General features: G+C 33.5%; 1 long non-coding RNA gene across 3 annotated transcripts in view; it reads left to right on the top strand.

The window, feature by feature from the left end:
- LOC144380151 (uncharacterized) overlaps nt 1–17,047 on the top strand; it is a 691,469-nt gene that overhangs the window by 206,126 nt on the left and 468,296 nt on the right. For 2 of the 3 annotated variants that reach the window (XR_013443970.1, XR_013443971.1), the window contains exon 2: nt 701–875. The exons of the other annotated variant lie outside the window; for it this stretch is intronic. This is a non-coding gene — a long non-coding RNA (uncharacterized LOC144380151). The remainder of the gene's footprint in view (nt 1–700; nt 876–17,047) is intronic. 3 annotated transcript variants of the gene reach the window in all.

The raw sequence follows: 17,047 nt of genomic DNA, 5'->3' as shown, positions 1-17,047 counted from the left end.
TCTTCATTAGCTGATAACAGCTCATCCTTCAAGACCCAGTCCACAAACCATCTCTTCTGTGTCTCTGTCACTCTGTCCTGGGTGCCCCAGGCACCCAATTCACAGCTCTATCACAGTGCTGCACAACTGTATGAATAGTTCTTTTTTTTTTATGTTCAAAAATAACACATTGAGAAACAAGAAGGCAAAAAATGTAAAAAGCATTTATCAGTATTCTTCCATTTAACAGAAGTATTTTCAAAAATCAACTTTTTAAAAAAATTTTATTTCATTATGTTATGTTAGAATGAATAGTTCTAATACCTGTTTGTCTTTTAATTAGTAAGTGAGCAATTTTAGTGTAGGAATTGTGATTATTTAGTACAGGAATTAGGAGGTATGTATCATCTCCAGCTTTTAGGGCATTTCTAGTGGGTTCCTTAATTTTTTTCTTGAAATAACACCTTTATTAAGATATAATTCACATGCCATGAAATTCAGATATATATAAAGTGAATCTCAGTAGTTGTAGTATATTTACAGGTTTATAAAAACTGTCATCACGATCTAATTACAGAACATTATCATCACCCCAAAATGAAACCTCATACCCGTTTAGCATTCACTATCTATTTCTCCTTTGTTCCAGCCTCTGGTAACCCTCTTTCTGTTTCTAGGCACGGTAGTCCCCCACTCTTATCCATGGTTTTGCTTTCCACAGTTTCAGTTACCCACAGTCTACTGTGATCCAGAAGCAGATGATGATCCTCCTTCTGACATATTGTCAGAAGGTTAATAGAAGCCTAACCCTGCGTCCTAATGTCTATGTCATTCACCTCACTTCATCTCATCACAAGGGCATTTTACCACCTCACATCATCACAAGAAAAAGAAGGGTGAGTACAGTACAATAAGATATTTTGAGAGAGACCACATTCATGAAATTTTTTTGCAATACAGTATATTCACGTATTATATATATACAGTATATATTATAATTGTTATATTTTATTATTAGTTATCATTGTTAATCTCAGACTGTGCCTAATTTATAAATTAAAGTTTCTCATAGATATGTGCATATAGGAAAAGACATAACATATATAGGTTTCAGTACTATCTGCATTTTTGGTTATCTGTGGGGGTCTTGGAATGTATCTCCCCCCACCCCCAGATAAGAGGGGCTACTATATTTGCCTCTCCTGAGTATTTAATATAAATTGAATGATACAATATATGGCTTTTTTGTGACTGGCTTCTTTGACTTAGCATTAAGTTTTCAAGGTTCATCCATTCTGTAACATGAATCAGTGTGTCATTCATTTTTATTGCCAAATAATATTTCTTTATAAGAACATATGCCTATTACTTATCCATTCATCATTTAATAGGCATTTGTGTTGTTTTCACTTTTTGTCTATTATGAATATTCCTTCTTTGGACATTGCGTCCAATTTTTTGTGCAGATAAATTTTTCATTTTTCTTGGGTAGATACCTAGCAGTATTGTTACTGAGTTATATGGTAGCTGTATGGTTAACATTTTGAGGAACTGCCAAACTGTTTTCTAAAGTGGCTGCACCATTTTTGTGATCCCATCAACTATGCCCGAGAATTTCAGTTACTCCCCATACTCACACCAACTTTTTATTTTCTGTATTTTAAAAAAATAGCCACCTTAATGGATATGGAGTGGTATCCCTTGTGTTTTGATTTGCATTTCCCTAATGTATAATGATACTGCGTATCTTTTCATGTGCTTATTGTAAATTTGAACACTTTCTTTGGAGAAATGTCTCTTCACCTTTGCTTGTTTTAAAAATTAGGTTATTTTTCTTTGTATTATTGAGTTGTAAGCATTCTTTAAATATTCTAGATACAAGTTTCTTCCCAGATATATGATTTGCAAACATTTTATTCCATTCCTGTGTTTGTTAATGAAACTCAAGTACAGCCACTCATCGCTTGAAAGCCAATATTCAAGAGACAAGTGTTGATGGGAAAGAAAAAGTTGCTTTATTCAGGAAGCAGGCAACCTGGGCAGATGGCATACAAAGGTCCAAAGACCATGTCCAAAGTCCCAGATCAAGCAGGACATTTTTTTTTTCCCACTGTATGGTTTTTTTTTTAATTTTTTTATTGTTATGTTAATCACCATACATTACATCATTAGTTTTTGATGTAGTGTTCCATGATTCATTGTTTGTGCATAACACCCAGTGCTCCATGCAGAACGTGCCCTCTTTAATACCCATCACCAGGTTAACCCATCCTCCCACCCCCCTCCCCTCTAGAACCCTCAGTTTGTTTTTCAGAGTCCATCGTCTCATGGTTCGTCTCCCCCTCCGATTTCCCCCCCTTCATTCTTCCCCTCCTGCTATCTTCTTTTTTTTTTTCTTAACATATATTGCATTATTTGTTTCAGAAGTACAGATCTGTGATTCAACAGTCTTGCACAATTTACAGTGCTCACCATAGCACATAACCTCCCCAATATCTATCACCCAGCCACCCCATCCCTTCCCGCCTCCACTCCAGCAACCCTCAGTTTGTTTCCTGAGATTAAGAATTCCTCATATCAGTGAGGTCATATGATACATGTCTTTCTCTGTTTGACTTATTTCGCTCAGCACAACACCCTCCAGTTCCATCCACGTTGTTGGAAATGGCAAGATCTCATTCCTTTTGATGGCTCAAGCAGGACATTTTTAAAGGTGAGGCACAGAGAAGTGGTGAGAGCTGACTTGCAGGGAAAGCATTCTCAGTATGATCTCAAGCAGACTTGCTGGCATTAGGAAAGTCTATCTTCTAGTGTGGTCAAGCTTGATCTTGGGAACACCTGGTTCCTTATTTGCCCAGGATCAGTGTTCTGTTGAGATCTCAAAGAAGCTATAATTAGTTATGCTATAAACTAGAGGTCACAGATTAATGAGTTAGAGATATGTAACCTTTAAGCTGCTTGGAACACAATTAACATGTCGACTTTAAACTGTCCTGATGGTGTTTTTTGAGGTATAAAAGTTTTTAATTTTGATGAATTATAATTTATCTATTTTCTTATATCAGTTGTGTTTTTGGTGTCATATTAAGACATTTCTTTATGAAAGAACACAAATATTTACTTATTTTTTAAGAGTTTTTAAGTTTAGCACTTACATTTAAATATTTGATCCATTTTGAATTAATTTTTTGTATAGTATGAGGTAGGGGGTCAAATTTCATTCTTTTTCACGTAGGTACCCAGCTATTAAGCATTGTTTTTGAAAACACTATTCTTCCACCATATCCTCCTTATGGATAGTCAATTGATAATACATTTGATGGTTCAGTTAGGACTCTCAATTCTACATATCTATCTCTATGCTAGGATTATACTGTCTTGATTACTATAAATAGTAACTAAATATTATATTTAAGTAAGGAAATTTTGAAATAGGAAAGTACGAGTCATCCAAATTTGTTTTCATTCAATATTGTTTTGGCTATTCTGACTCCCTTGCAATTCCAGATGAATTTCAGGATCAGCTTGACACTTACTACAAAATGAAAGCTGGGAATTTGGTGGGGATTGCATGGATTCTGTGAACCAGTTTTGGGAGGCTTGTCACCCATAACAATATTAAATTTTCTGATTCATAAACATGGAAGTTCTATCATTTAGTTAGAACACCACTGATCTTAAGACAGTGTTTTGTGGTTTTCAGAGTAAAAATCTAGCCCTTCTTTTGTTAAATTTATTCCTAAATATTTTATCATTTTAGATACTATTTTAAATGACATTGTTTTGCCTTAATTTTTAGATTATTATATGTGTGTATAAATACCATTGATTATTGATCTTGTATTGAATAACCTTGCATAACTTGTTTATTAGATTTAGTAAATTCTTTTAGCAGTTTTTTTTTCTTTTCTATATACAATGGAAAGAAATAGTTTATTTATTTATTTTTATTTTTTAAAAAGATTTTATTTATTTATTTGACAGAGAGAGACAGCGAGAGAGGGAACACAAGCAGGGGGAGTGGGAGAGGGAGAAGCAGGCTTCCCGCCGAGCAGGGAGCCCGATGTGGGGCTCGATCCCAGGACCCTGGAACCATGACCTGAGACAAAGGCAGACGCTTAACGACTGAGCCACCCAGGCGCCCCAGAAATAGTTTTAAACTTTTCTTTTATCTGGATGCTTTTTATTTATTACTTGTTTTTCTTCAGTCTTTTGCTACAGCCTCTAGTATAATATTAAATAGAAATGGCAAGAAGCCCTGCATCTTCGTCTTCTTCCTCATCTTGTATATGATTAAGTATCATGTTAGCTGTGGGTTATTGTGTTTGTTAGTCTGTCGCTGTAGATACTTATTATCAGGCTGTGGGAGTTCCTTTATATTCCTGATTTTTTTTGGTATGTTTATTTGGAAATGTCTTATTTTCTCTAGTGTTTTTTCTTCATCTCTTGAGATGATCATGGGTTTTCTTTGTGTGTGTGCTTCTTCTATTTGTATGGTATATTGCATTGATTGATTTGAGGATGTCTACACCAACCTTTCATTCTGAAGATAAATCCCACTTGCTAAGGTTGTACAATGCCTTTCATGTTTTGCTGGTTTGGTTTTCTAGTTTTGGGTTTTGTTTGCTTGTTTTTTGAGAATTTCTGATCTATGTTCATAAAAAATATTGGTCTGCAGTTTTGTTTCATTTTTGTGATGCCTTGTCTTGTTTTGATATCAGTAATAGTGGCCTCACACAATGAATTGGGAGTATTTTTTTATTTATTTAGAATAGTTTCTGAAGAATTGCTGTTAATTCTTTTTTAAAGTTTGGTAGAATTCACCAGGTAAGCTGCTTCTAATAAGCACAGATCATTAAAAAGAAAGTTAATAATCTTTGAATTACGCCACTGCCCAACCTGTTACATCACTTTGTTCAACATCTTCAACGATGAATGAAGTGACAGATTTGCTGTTAGATTGTCTTCAGTATGATCCCAGCAAGAGAGTGCCAGAAAAATTATTTGGGTATGAAGGGGTCAAAAGAGTTTCAGGCTTTTGTGCTGTTAACATGAGGTATTGTGCCCTTAGACATACTGGGAGTTTAAGGCATAATCGGGGGCTCAGCTAGAGCTGAGACAACATTTTAGTGTGAGTACTGGAGACTGACGATGTTGTAAGATGACCCACCGGGAATGTGGGTAGCCACATAAACTACAATGTGCAAAAAAACACATTACATCTGGTCTGCTCTATGACTACGATACACACAGAGGTGTAAGAGTTTCTAGACCCATATCAAAGAGAAATTATTTTCTTATTTATTAGGAAGTAGATGTATTGTTCAAGGTTGAAACATATTAGGGGGTTCTGATTAATGAAGTTCAGAATCAAACGAATCACTTGGCTGGAAAAGACACTGTAAATATAAAGTGAAGGAGGTACGTAACATTACGGGCAGGAGTGAATTGAGGTACAGAGGAATAGTGGCATGATTAGGAAATTATGTTTTGATTGTTCTGTAATGAATGATATATTTTCCCAAATATTTCCCCAGATTTCATCGTTAATGAAAAAAAAATCTATCTGCCTAGAGCAGTGTCAGTGTATAGGCATTTCAAGCTGGTGGACCAGACAACTACCAGTTGAAATGACAGTAGTGCTTGGTTTTGTTTCTGAGAATGTCCATCTACAAAAAGGCCTGGACCAAGTGCCAATGAAAGGTACACTGGGCCTGGTTGAGAAATGTTGGCCGGAGAATAATACCAATGATAGCTAAAGCATTAGATTCATTGTGTATTGCTGTATAACAAATTACCCCCCAAACCTCGTTGCTTAAAACAATAAATTTTCATTGCCTAACATTTTCTATCAATCAGGAGTTCAAAAACAGCTTGGCTGATGTTATGTGTGGCTCCCTCCCACCAGAATATTGACAGAATATATCAGCTCCTTACTGGGTGCTGACAGGAGGCTTTAGTTCCTCACCATTTGCGCCCCGCTATAGGGCTGCCTGAGTATCCTCATAACGTAGCAGCTGGCTTTCCCCAGAGCCTGTGATCTGGAAGAGACAGAGATGAAAACTACAATGTCTCTTGTGACCCATCCTAAGAAACCAGAATTTATCATATCTACAACTCTCTTCTATAGGTGCAAGTCACTAAATCTGGCTGCACTCAAGGGTAGGAGAATTAGGTTCTACCCGACTGTCAAAGTATCATCAAATAATTCAAGTACATATTTTTAAGCCACTGTACCTATATTAAGCACCTACTATTGTATTGGTTAGGTGCAGTTCTAAGCATCTTACCTTATAGTAACTCATTTAATCTTTGCAAAGTCCTATTCTTGATGTTAAAACTACTTTAAATTACATATGAGGAGATTATCCTTTGAGAATATACATTAATTCTCAGTCACACAGTTACACAAGCACTGTTACCCCAGGCAATCTGACACTGAACCAATGAGTTAACTTGACACTGTTCAACCTCTCAAAGACAGTGTGATCAAGTTTACCTTCCAAAGCAAAAGAAACTATTAAGAATGTGTCTGTACATGGATTGTCTACACACACTAGGACATGAGATGTCAGAGAAGGGAAGGCCTGATGCAGTCACAGAGGATCACTCAATACCCTGTTGAAGACATTCCCTGTTTGAATTAAGGAGGAAAGTTCAAGACCTTCCCTCTTTGAATTTAGGAGGATGGACTTCCGAAAATTCATACAAATTTGATTTTCATTGGTCAGCAATGAGGCAGATTTGAATCTGACTCTGGCTTTAAGCCCTCAGGACTTACAGCTGAGTAAAACTAGGATTTGCACAGATTATCAGTCATTCTCATATTTGCCATACGCATCAGGAAGCAGTCCTGGTCTTTTAAGAGACAATGAGAGAAACTTTTGTTTCATTTGTAAATGAAAGAGTGTACAAGCCAAGGTCTTCAGGACATGAAGAAATCTGAAAACAGTATTTCTACATAATAAACAACTGAATTTCAAAACATACAAATCTGTGGTCAGAATATGAGCTTCTTAGAAATTTCTTTGTTTGTGCCTTGACTATCAGCTCAGATTTGTAAAGCGTTCTTCTTTGATGACATGCTTTTCACTGAGAATTTTTCTATTCATTCAAACTCTTTTGGTTGTAGAATTGAAATGAGTCTCTATTATGAAAATGAAGTGTCATAATTTTTAATCAGAATGGATCACCTCTGGGGCTCAGCTAATGAAAGACTATGAAGGGGACAGGAAGGATAACAAAAGAGCAATCATAAAAATCCAGATAATGTTTTAAGGGCTGTGGTTTAAGCTTTGTATAGTCACAATAACGTTTTGATACCTGTCATTCCATATTCCAAAAGCATTTGCCTTTGCAAGAGAAGTCAATTTTGCGGCCTTGGCAGTTGAGATGATGGCACATCAGTAACCAATTAGTTCTATTTATTAATCCTTGTTAGGCAATCCGTAATCTGTCGAATGTAGCAGTAGTGGTGGGGGTAGTAGTGGTAATAGAAGATAATTAATAACAAAACTTACATAGGATCAGTGAGGGGAAGTGCAAAGATAACAGTATATTATCTGTTACTTAGCATCATACTTCACTCATACTAAATAGAGAAACACTGTATTATTTTTACAAAAAAGGAACAAAGAACAGGGAGCTAGATTAGTGCTGTAAAGCATGGGCTTTAGTGTCACATGGACACAGGAAAAAATTTTAGTACTGTAGCTTTAAAATTTTGGAATTTCATCGACTGAATCCACTGTGTTTTAAAATGCCTCCTCCACAGATTTGTGGTGAGGAGTGGTGACAAATTCACCAAAAATGTGCTTAGAAAAGGGCCTGGTATGATTTATGGGCTAAGTAGGAACTGTTAATGCCATTATTACTGGCCACATAACTTTAATGAAAAAGTCACACTTACTGTCAAGTATTACTTAAATTAGCAAAAATAATAATGTTTTAAAGTAATTATAAGATTAAAAAATATTAACTTGTATACTTAGAAATGTCTTGACACAGAGCATTCAACACATGGATGATAAACAAAATCTATATTGTTGACAAATCAGACATAACACTTATTATATTTTTGGTTGCTTTTTTCCTTAAGTATATGTACACAAAAAAATTCAATTATTTAAGTCAAATTTCCGTCACTACTTATGCAGCTTTAAAATTTTCATTTATACATGTAATGCAAGAATTTTACCATATCATTAAATTCTCCTTGCATGTATGTTCTATAAGGTTTACATACTATTTTATTTTACATATACAGTATGATATACTTAAATAAAAGATTTACATTAATCAACATTTTTAAATGCACATGGCTTTAAAGAGTGTTTGGACAAAGCAAGTATTCAAGAATTAGAAAATCTTAAATAGGTGTCAGAGAAGAACAAAGTATGGCAATTAGTGCATGAAACTGAAGGGGGTCAAGTACATAAAGAAGAAACTAAGTCTTTTTATGAATGATGTAAGGAAAAGCTATTTTTTTTTTTTTTTTTTTTTTTTTTTTTTTTTTTATTTGAGAGAGAGAGAATGAGAGAGAGCAAGCACATGAGAGGGGGAGGGTCAGAGGGAGAAGCAGACTCCCTGCCGAGCAGGGAGCCCGATGCGGGACTCGATCCAGGGACTCCAGGATCTAAGGAAAAGCTATTTAAAAAAATCTATGACTACTGAATTATTAAAAGCAGGAAAAATCACTTATAAGAATACAACAGTATGTCTGATATTCCATATTAATATCAATAAAAACTTATATGAATTATTAGCAAAAACAATGCAGCAACATAATAAAAAATAGTGTATTATAGCCAAACAGAATTTGTAGCCATGATTCAATGGTTGTTAAACATTTAGACTCTGTATATATTTTTTGGATTATTGTTGGGTCAGAAGTTAAAAAAAATTTCAACAAATGCTAAAAATAGATCTGACAAAATTTAATATTTTTGATAAAATGTTTATTAAAATAAAAATACATTTGTATATAATGACTTCTGCAACATTTTTATGCTGTTACATCAGATATGTTCACTATTCAATTATTTGCAACTAGCGTAGTACTTAACACACATGCAAACACCGTGCAGTTCTACTGAGCAGCACACAAATAGTTATGATTGTGTATCATTGTTCTGGGTAGTATAAGCACAGATCAGGGAAATGGATGATATAAAAATTTGTAATTAAAAAATTCAGTCCATATTTCTCACTGATAATAGTAGAATAACTGGAGCACTCATGTGAATGAATAAAACATTATTATAAATAATATGAAAAATCAGCATAATATTAACATTTTATAACTTTTTCATATAAAAGAAACATATTTACAATGGGAATTTGTTAAATATCTAATTATAGAAACTCTCAATTCTCTCAAGTGTGAATCATGTAAATATGGATGACCATACCTTGATTTTAGATAGAAAAATTTACTATTAAAATATTTTACTACTCTAAGAAGTAAATTTAAACTTATTGTGGTTTCATTTGGTAGATAACCTAATTGTAAAGTTCAGAATAGTTCTGAAAAAGAAGACTATTTAGAGAAAAGTAGTCATATACAAGAAAGGAGAGCAACCTACTGTAGTGATCTATCATATAATTAAAAAATATTAACTATATTGGTATAGATAGATAGTGAAACAGGACAATTAATGAAAGAAAATAGAAAGCCTAGTTGGACAAACATATTGAATTTTAATTGTCCTGAAAATTGTCCTGGCCTTTCATTTCAGAGAGACAGAGAAAGAAATACTCAATCAGCTAGGTTGGATCAATATTAGTATAAAAATATTTTCCAAAGAAATAAAAGATTTACATTAATCAAATTGTTTATGTACTACAGAAATTAAATTGGATAAAATACTTATTACTGTTGGGATGATAAAGCACTTTCTCAGAAAGAACACCAGAAGCACTAAACAGGCAGATTGCTACATTTGATTACATAAAAATGAGAACTAATGTGAGGACTCTGCTTCTGGGATATGGACATATATTTCCTATTCCTCCTCAAAAACAAAACAAAACAAACAAATGAATAGAGGAGATCTACTCCCAGAATGAGAGCATGATGAGCTCTTCAGACCATTTCCCTATAAAACTGGTGAAAATTTATATATACATATATGACATCATATATATATATAAACGACCAATATATATGTAACAAGAATAAATATAAAGTTATATATGAACATAGATACAAATACATATAATTTTATATAGTCATATGTTTATAATTAAGCAATAATATATATTTATATATAACATTTATTATGTATAATATAAATATAACAACATATTTATAAGCAACCATTTGTACCCTCTGAAAACGCTCCAAAGAGCATACATCAAGCGAATAAATATCTATTCAAGAAAATGTATGAAAATTCAGCAAGAAAAATAAGAGCCTAGTATTTGAAATAAGCTCAGCAAGATAGAAATTCCACTCCAAACTGTTCCAGCCAAAAACAGAAACATGGGCTCTTTCTCCCTCTAGCTCCCTGTCAGGGATATCTTCTCAGGAGGATATGTCTCATCCTGTCCCCAGCTACCTGTTGCCTAGGCTGTGATGAATGAGTGCAATTAAGAGGCAGGGACTACCTTCTTCTACTCAGGACCCATCTGTGTAACAGAGGCTCTGGTCTTGGACTTGAAACCATTGAGAATATGCTCTTGCCCCAGCTTGTTAGTTCCCATACCAGGTGATGCAATCCAACAAGAATTCAGGCTACTGCCCCTTTCCTCTTGAGTGTTCAGTTCATAGATTGAAGGTGTCACTTGGAGAGAAGCCTGCCATCATGCCCACCCCCAGAACCTTGGCCTAGAAATTTTGCATGGAGAGAGAAGTAAACAGTAAAATACATAGCTCCTAATCTCTTTGCAAAGGAATTGAGTTCATTAACAAAAGAGCACGTCTAAGGGTATTCTCAAAAACAGTGGAGACTGTGGTGGAGGGTGGAAATTGAGAAATTTGTAGATTCAGTATAGATTCATTAGCAAAACTACATGTGAAATACATGTTAAATTTTAGGGTGGCTACTTTCTTGAAGAGAGCTACAGAAAGAGGTTAAAAAATATGTTAGACACATAAAAAGCAAGATTTTAAATGGCAGATATAAACCCAACTATGTTAACAATAATACTAAATATGAACGATTTAAACAATTCAGTAAGAGGCAGAGAGTCAGATTGGGGGCAAAAAACAAGATCCAAATATGTGCTGTCTGTAGGAGACATGCTTTATATTCAAATATATAAAAAGATTGAACATAAAAGGGGGAAAAAGATATTCTGCAAACAAGAAAGCTGGACTGGTTATACTGATGTCAGATAAAATAAACTTTAAAACAAAGAAATACTAAAAAATACAGAGGCTTATTTTATAAAGATAATAGGAGGATAAAACAGTTATAAACACATATGTTCTTAACAATAAACACCAAAATACATGAAACAAAACTGAAAGAAATGGGGAAATACAAAATTCAACAATAGCAATAGGAGATGTAAGTAATCCACTTTCAATAGTGTATACACACAAGATGGAAGATTCAACGAGGAAATAGGAGTCTTGAATAATACTGTAAACCAACTATACCTAGTAGACATCTATAGAACACACCACCCAATAGTGATAGGATGTATATATTCTACTAGAGTGAACATGGAACCTTCTCCAGAATAGATGACATTATGAGCCATAACACAAACTTCAATAAATTAAAAAGGGTAGACACAATACACAGTCTATTTTCTGAGCACAGTGGTATAAAATTAGAAATAAATAACAGGGAAAAACTTAGAAACTCCCAAGCATGTGGAAATTAAATGCAGCGAGAAATCACAAGTGAGTCAAAGAGGATATCAAAAGGGATATCAGAAAATACTTTGAAATGAAACTTTGAACAATTGAAACTCAAGGCAAAACGTATAAAGTGTATGGGATAAAGCTAAAGGAGTACTTAGAGTGAAATTTACAGCTGCAAGTGCCTATATTAAAGAGAAGGAGATAAATACTTAATAGTTCAAATAAGTACTTAAACCTTCCACCTTAAAAGACTGGGAGAAGAAGGAAAGAGATAGTAAATATTAGAGTGGTAATTAATGAAATAAAAAATAAGAAAATAATATAAACAATCAGTGAAACTAAAAGTTGTTTCTCTGAAAAGATCAACAAAATTGACATGACTATAGCCAAACTTCCAAGAAAAAAGAGAGAAGGCTCAAATATCAAGAATCAGATACAGAAGAGGAGACATTTACATGGGCCTTATAGAAATAAAAAGGATTATACAGGCATACTATGAATAATTATATGTCAACAAATTACTTAACAGATGAAATGGACAAATTCCTAGAAAGACATAAAGTACCAAAAGTATCTCAATAATAAGAAATAAGACAATAAACAATAAACAATGTGAACAGACATAGAGCATGTGAAGAGATTAAAATAGTAATAAAATTTTTTTTATGATTCGCTATTTAGTTATTTACCATTAATAATAATAAAATAATTTTTAAAACTACCCACAGAGCAAAGCCTATACCCTTACTGTTGAATTCTATTAAACTTTTAATAAGAATGAATACCAATTTCACAAACCCCTTCAAAACATAAGAGGAGGGAATACTTTCCAAATCAATTAAAAAGCCAGTTTTACTCTGAAACCAAAACCATCGAAGAGGTCACAAGAAAACTACAGACAAATATTTCTTATAAATACAGAAGCAAATATCCTCAGCAAAATATTAACAAACCAAATCCAGCAACATGTTAAAAAAATTATATACCATGGCTAATTAAAATGTATTCCAAGGACGGTAGAGTTGGTTAACATCCAGAAATCAATTAATGTGATATGCCATATCAATAGAATAAAAACACGATCATATCAATAGATACAGAAAAAGCATTTGACAAAAAATCCAACACCTTTCACGATAAAAACCCAACAAACTAGATGGGAAATTCTCCAGTCTGCTAAAGATAATCCATGAACAACCCAGAGCTAACATTATGCTTGATGATAAAAGAACGGATACTTTCCCCCTAAGATGGGGAGCAAGACAAGGATGTCAGCTCTCATCTCTTCTTTTCAACATCATACTGGAATTTCTAGCCAGAGCAATTGGCAACAAAAAGAAAGAAAAGACATCCAGCTAATGTTATCCTTAATGGTGAAAGGTTGAACATTTCCTCCGATAATTGGGAACAGGACTAGAATGACTGTTTTATTATTCACCAAAGTGCTGGAAGTTCTATCCAATGCAAATAGTCAATAAAAAGGAAATAAAAGGCATACAAATTAAAAAGTATAAAATTGTCCCTATTTGCAGATGACATGTTTGTGTATGTCGAAAATCCTCCCAAATCTACAAAACTACTCTTAGAACTAGTGAGTTCATAAAGTTTTTAGGACGTAAGATAAACATATGAAATCAATTTTATTTCTGTATAAGGGTGATGGACATATGGACACTGAATTTAAAAATATAATACCATTTACAGTCACTCAAAAAATGAAATTATTAGGTATAGCCAACAAAATATGTACAGGACTTACATGTTGAAAACTACAAAATGCAGATTAAAGAAATCAAAGAAGGAACGCATAACACAAAGCCAGGATATTATTGCTATAACCTCTAGTACATATGTGAATGGATAAAGTTTACTTGTCCAGTGTGTGGATTTTTTTTTAATTCACTGCATATTTTAGATAAAATCACAATGTTAAGACAAGCAAATGTAATAGTTCAGCTTTTCTTCCAGGTAGAATTGTTAACTTAATTTCGTACACTATTACTAAGAAACCTCAGGGAGGAGCTATGGGACGCTGCGTATCAATTTGCTTGCCTCACTGTGGCAAGGACTAGACTCCAGAGTGTGCGTACACACAGGCCACAAGATGGCATAGCACCTCTGTATTTGCTGGTCCCTTGGCAACCCAGCAGGAAAAAAAAATCTACCATGAGGCAGGATGCTGGGATTTCAGAACCAATCTTAGTAAATCTGGAAAACTGGTAAATGACTTCGCCATCTTAAAGTCCATCCTATATGTTAATAAGGCCAAGATAGTGTATCAATTTTCCTCTAAATCCTATTCCATTATAGTAAATGAACACTTAAAAAGCCATGGAATCCTCATAAAGCTTCTGGTTTGCATTAAGACTCTTACTTACCCAACACCAGGACTGTTGCCTCAAACATTACGTGTAATAATATCCAATGGTAAAAACAAAGAAACCAGGGAAGATCAAAATAAATAGATATAACCTGTTCATGCATTAAAGACTTGATATGGAAAAGATGTTAATTTGCCCCAAAATAATAATAAAAAAAGCTTTGACAAAATTGTTTTCACAAACCAGCAATATTTTTCTAAATATAGAAAAGAGTATTCTAAAATTTACATAGTAAGGCAATAACTGTAACAATTTTCATATTTGTATTTGAAATTTGTTATAATGAACTATCATGAAAAATTCATCAGTCAGGTTTGTCTTTTATACCTACAAAATACTTCCCACTTGATGTTCCAAAAACTTTATTTCAAAGGCATGCCCATCTATCTATATTCATGTGGTAGAATTTGAAATAGAGAACAGGGTTGGAGAGTCAAGAAGCAATAACTGATTCAGAAGAATAGAAAAAACAGTAAATAGGGCGCCTGGGTGGCTCAGTTGGTTAAGCGACTGCCTTCGGCTCAGGTCATGATCCTGGAGTCCCGGGATCGAGTCCCGCATTAGACTCCCTGCTTGGCGGGGAGTCTGCTTCTCCCTCTGACCCTCCCCCCTCTCATGTGCTCTCTCTCTCTCTCTCATTCTCTCTCTCAAATAAATAAATAAATAAAATCTTTAAAAAAAAAAAAAGAAAAAACAGTAAATAATGACTAACTCATTTGAATGTCCTTTTATTTATTACCATGTATGGGCAATTAGAAAGAGAACTTTATTATAAATAAGAATTTATGACATAGGGTAAATACGATCTCATGAAAGCTGTAATATAAGCCACTTTAGAGAAAAGAAAAAGCCTTTAGTCAATCATAAGAGCTTTGACACAATGTACAGTTATAAGCCAAGGACCTAGTGGTACATTTTATAGCTACCATAGCACTTTCACCTCCTGGGCTTAACTTTAACATAGCTAAATTATTTTATTTTTTTTAAAGATTATTTATGTATTTTTTTGAGAGAGAAAGAGGGAGAGAGAGAGAGAGAGCGTGGCAGAGGGAGGAGCAGAGGGAGAGGGAGAAGCAGGATCCCTGCTCAGCAGAGAGCCTGACATGGGGCTCAATCCCAGATCCCTGGGATCCTGACCTGAGCAGAAGGCAGACACTTAACCAACTGAGCCACCCAGGCGCCCCTAGCTAAATTATTTTAAATGCAAACTATCTTATGTCCATATGGTTGGTATAGAAATGAAAATCAACCAATCTTTTCTAAAGGTCTCAAATAAGTAACTAACTCCAGAAGTATTCCTTGACGAGGGCATCATTTGAAAGTAGCATGCAGTAAGCAAAAGTGAAATTATGCTAGAAGATGCACCATTATTCACTCATTGTCACTAAGCTCCTTAAAAAAGTGTACACTAACAATAAAATTCTTCTAATATCTTTTCTTTTTAGTCAGATAACTTTTCCAAAGTATCCTCACAACAGGAAGAATTTTTAAAATATGAAATATGCCAACACTCAAATTTGACGACTCTAAAATTTGTCTGCTAAGAGGAATTTCCCCTTCTCACTTTCCACTCTTTCTGTATTTTTCTGTCTGAAGTGGAACTAAGCTGATGTTTCCTATGCACTGTATTGGAGTTCATCTGATACGAACATATCAAGCATTTCACCTAGAAATTATTGATACAGATAAGGCATGAACACTAGATGACAATATTAAGGAGCAAATTTTAACCACAGTTGGGAGGCTTTGCCAGAATTACATATGTATATTTTTAAAATATAACAAATCTCTAATATATATACATACCCACATATAAATTATAGCATATAGTATAAAAACTGTATGCTGTTATTTTAAAAGCTAGGCTAAAACTGTTAGAAATCACATTTGGGTATGAGGAGCAATGTAAAACAGATACCCTTGTCTAAGATTTCATCAACATTACTTGACCATGATAAGTATACTCTGATTTGACACACCTATGGCAAAGAGCCAATTATTCTTAAAACTTTCATAGTTTTTCTAGCAATAAGAAAATACTTTATGTTTTCTATTAGTTACTATCTATTTTAAGACCAACAAAAGATTTGAAGGGCCATCTATATTCATTGACATTATTTGCATCTATAAGTCCCACCTGATTAATTAGAATTTGTGAAAATATGCAAACTTCACAAAATATAAAAAATATTATGTTGTATTCTAATATACAAAATTGAAGTTATGCCTTTAAATGTTATTAAAATAAGATTTAAAAATCATTTCTGTAAAATTTAAAATATTGACATAATACTTAAAATACAATAAAAATAAGCTACAGCAGAATTTGGTATAATATTAAGATGTGAGTGCATACTGTATTCTTTATCAAATTATTTTATACTTTCTATCATTGTATTTGCAGCATCAGATTATCCAAATTTAAATTGCAAACTGTTTAAAGAATGATAAATGGCAACAATTGTTGGTCAAAATCAGCCAATTCACAGTAGAGACTCAAATAATGGAAATTGTTAAACTTATTCTGCTTATGAAATTGTGACTAAGACCATCCTAACAATATTTGTAATGAAGGAATACTTTTTTGTGTGTGTGAGCCTATATTGTTTTAAATTAGAAATTTTATTTACATTATTGAGTACATTTTTATCCATCCATTATTGTTTGGCTAGTAAAACATATATACACTTATAAAGCATGATTCGTTGTATATGAAAAAAATGCATAAGAATATTTGAGATTTTACTAGTTACCTTATAGTTTTTAGTCTCAGATTTTGTTGTATGACTCAGAACTACTTGTTTTGTCCTCAAACATATTTATATTGATTTATTTATATTTATATCTTTTAAAAATTTATTCAATAATTTTC

The sequence above is a fragment of the Halichoerus grypus genome, chromosome 14, assembly GCF_964656455.1.
Source record: "Halichoerus grypus chromosome 14, mHalGry1.hap1.1, whole genome shotgun sequence".
Lineage (NCBI taxonomy): Eukaryota > Metazoa > Chordata > Mammalia > Carnivora > Phocidae > Halichoerus > Halichoerus grypus.
Note: the sequence above shows the minus strand (reverse complement) of the source record. Positions and strands in the feature narration are given on the sequence as shown.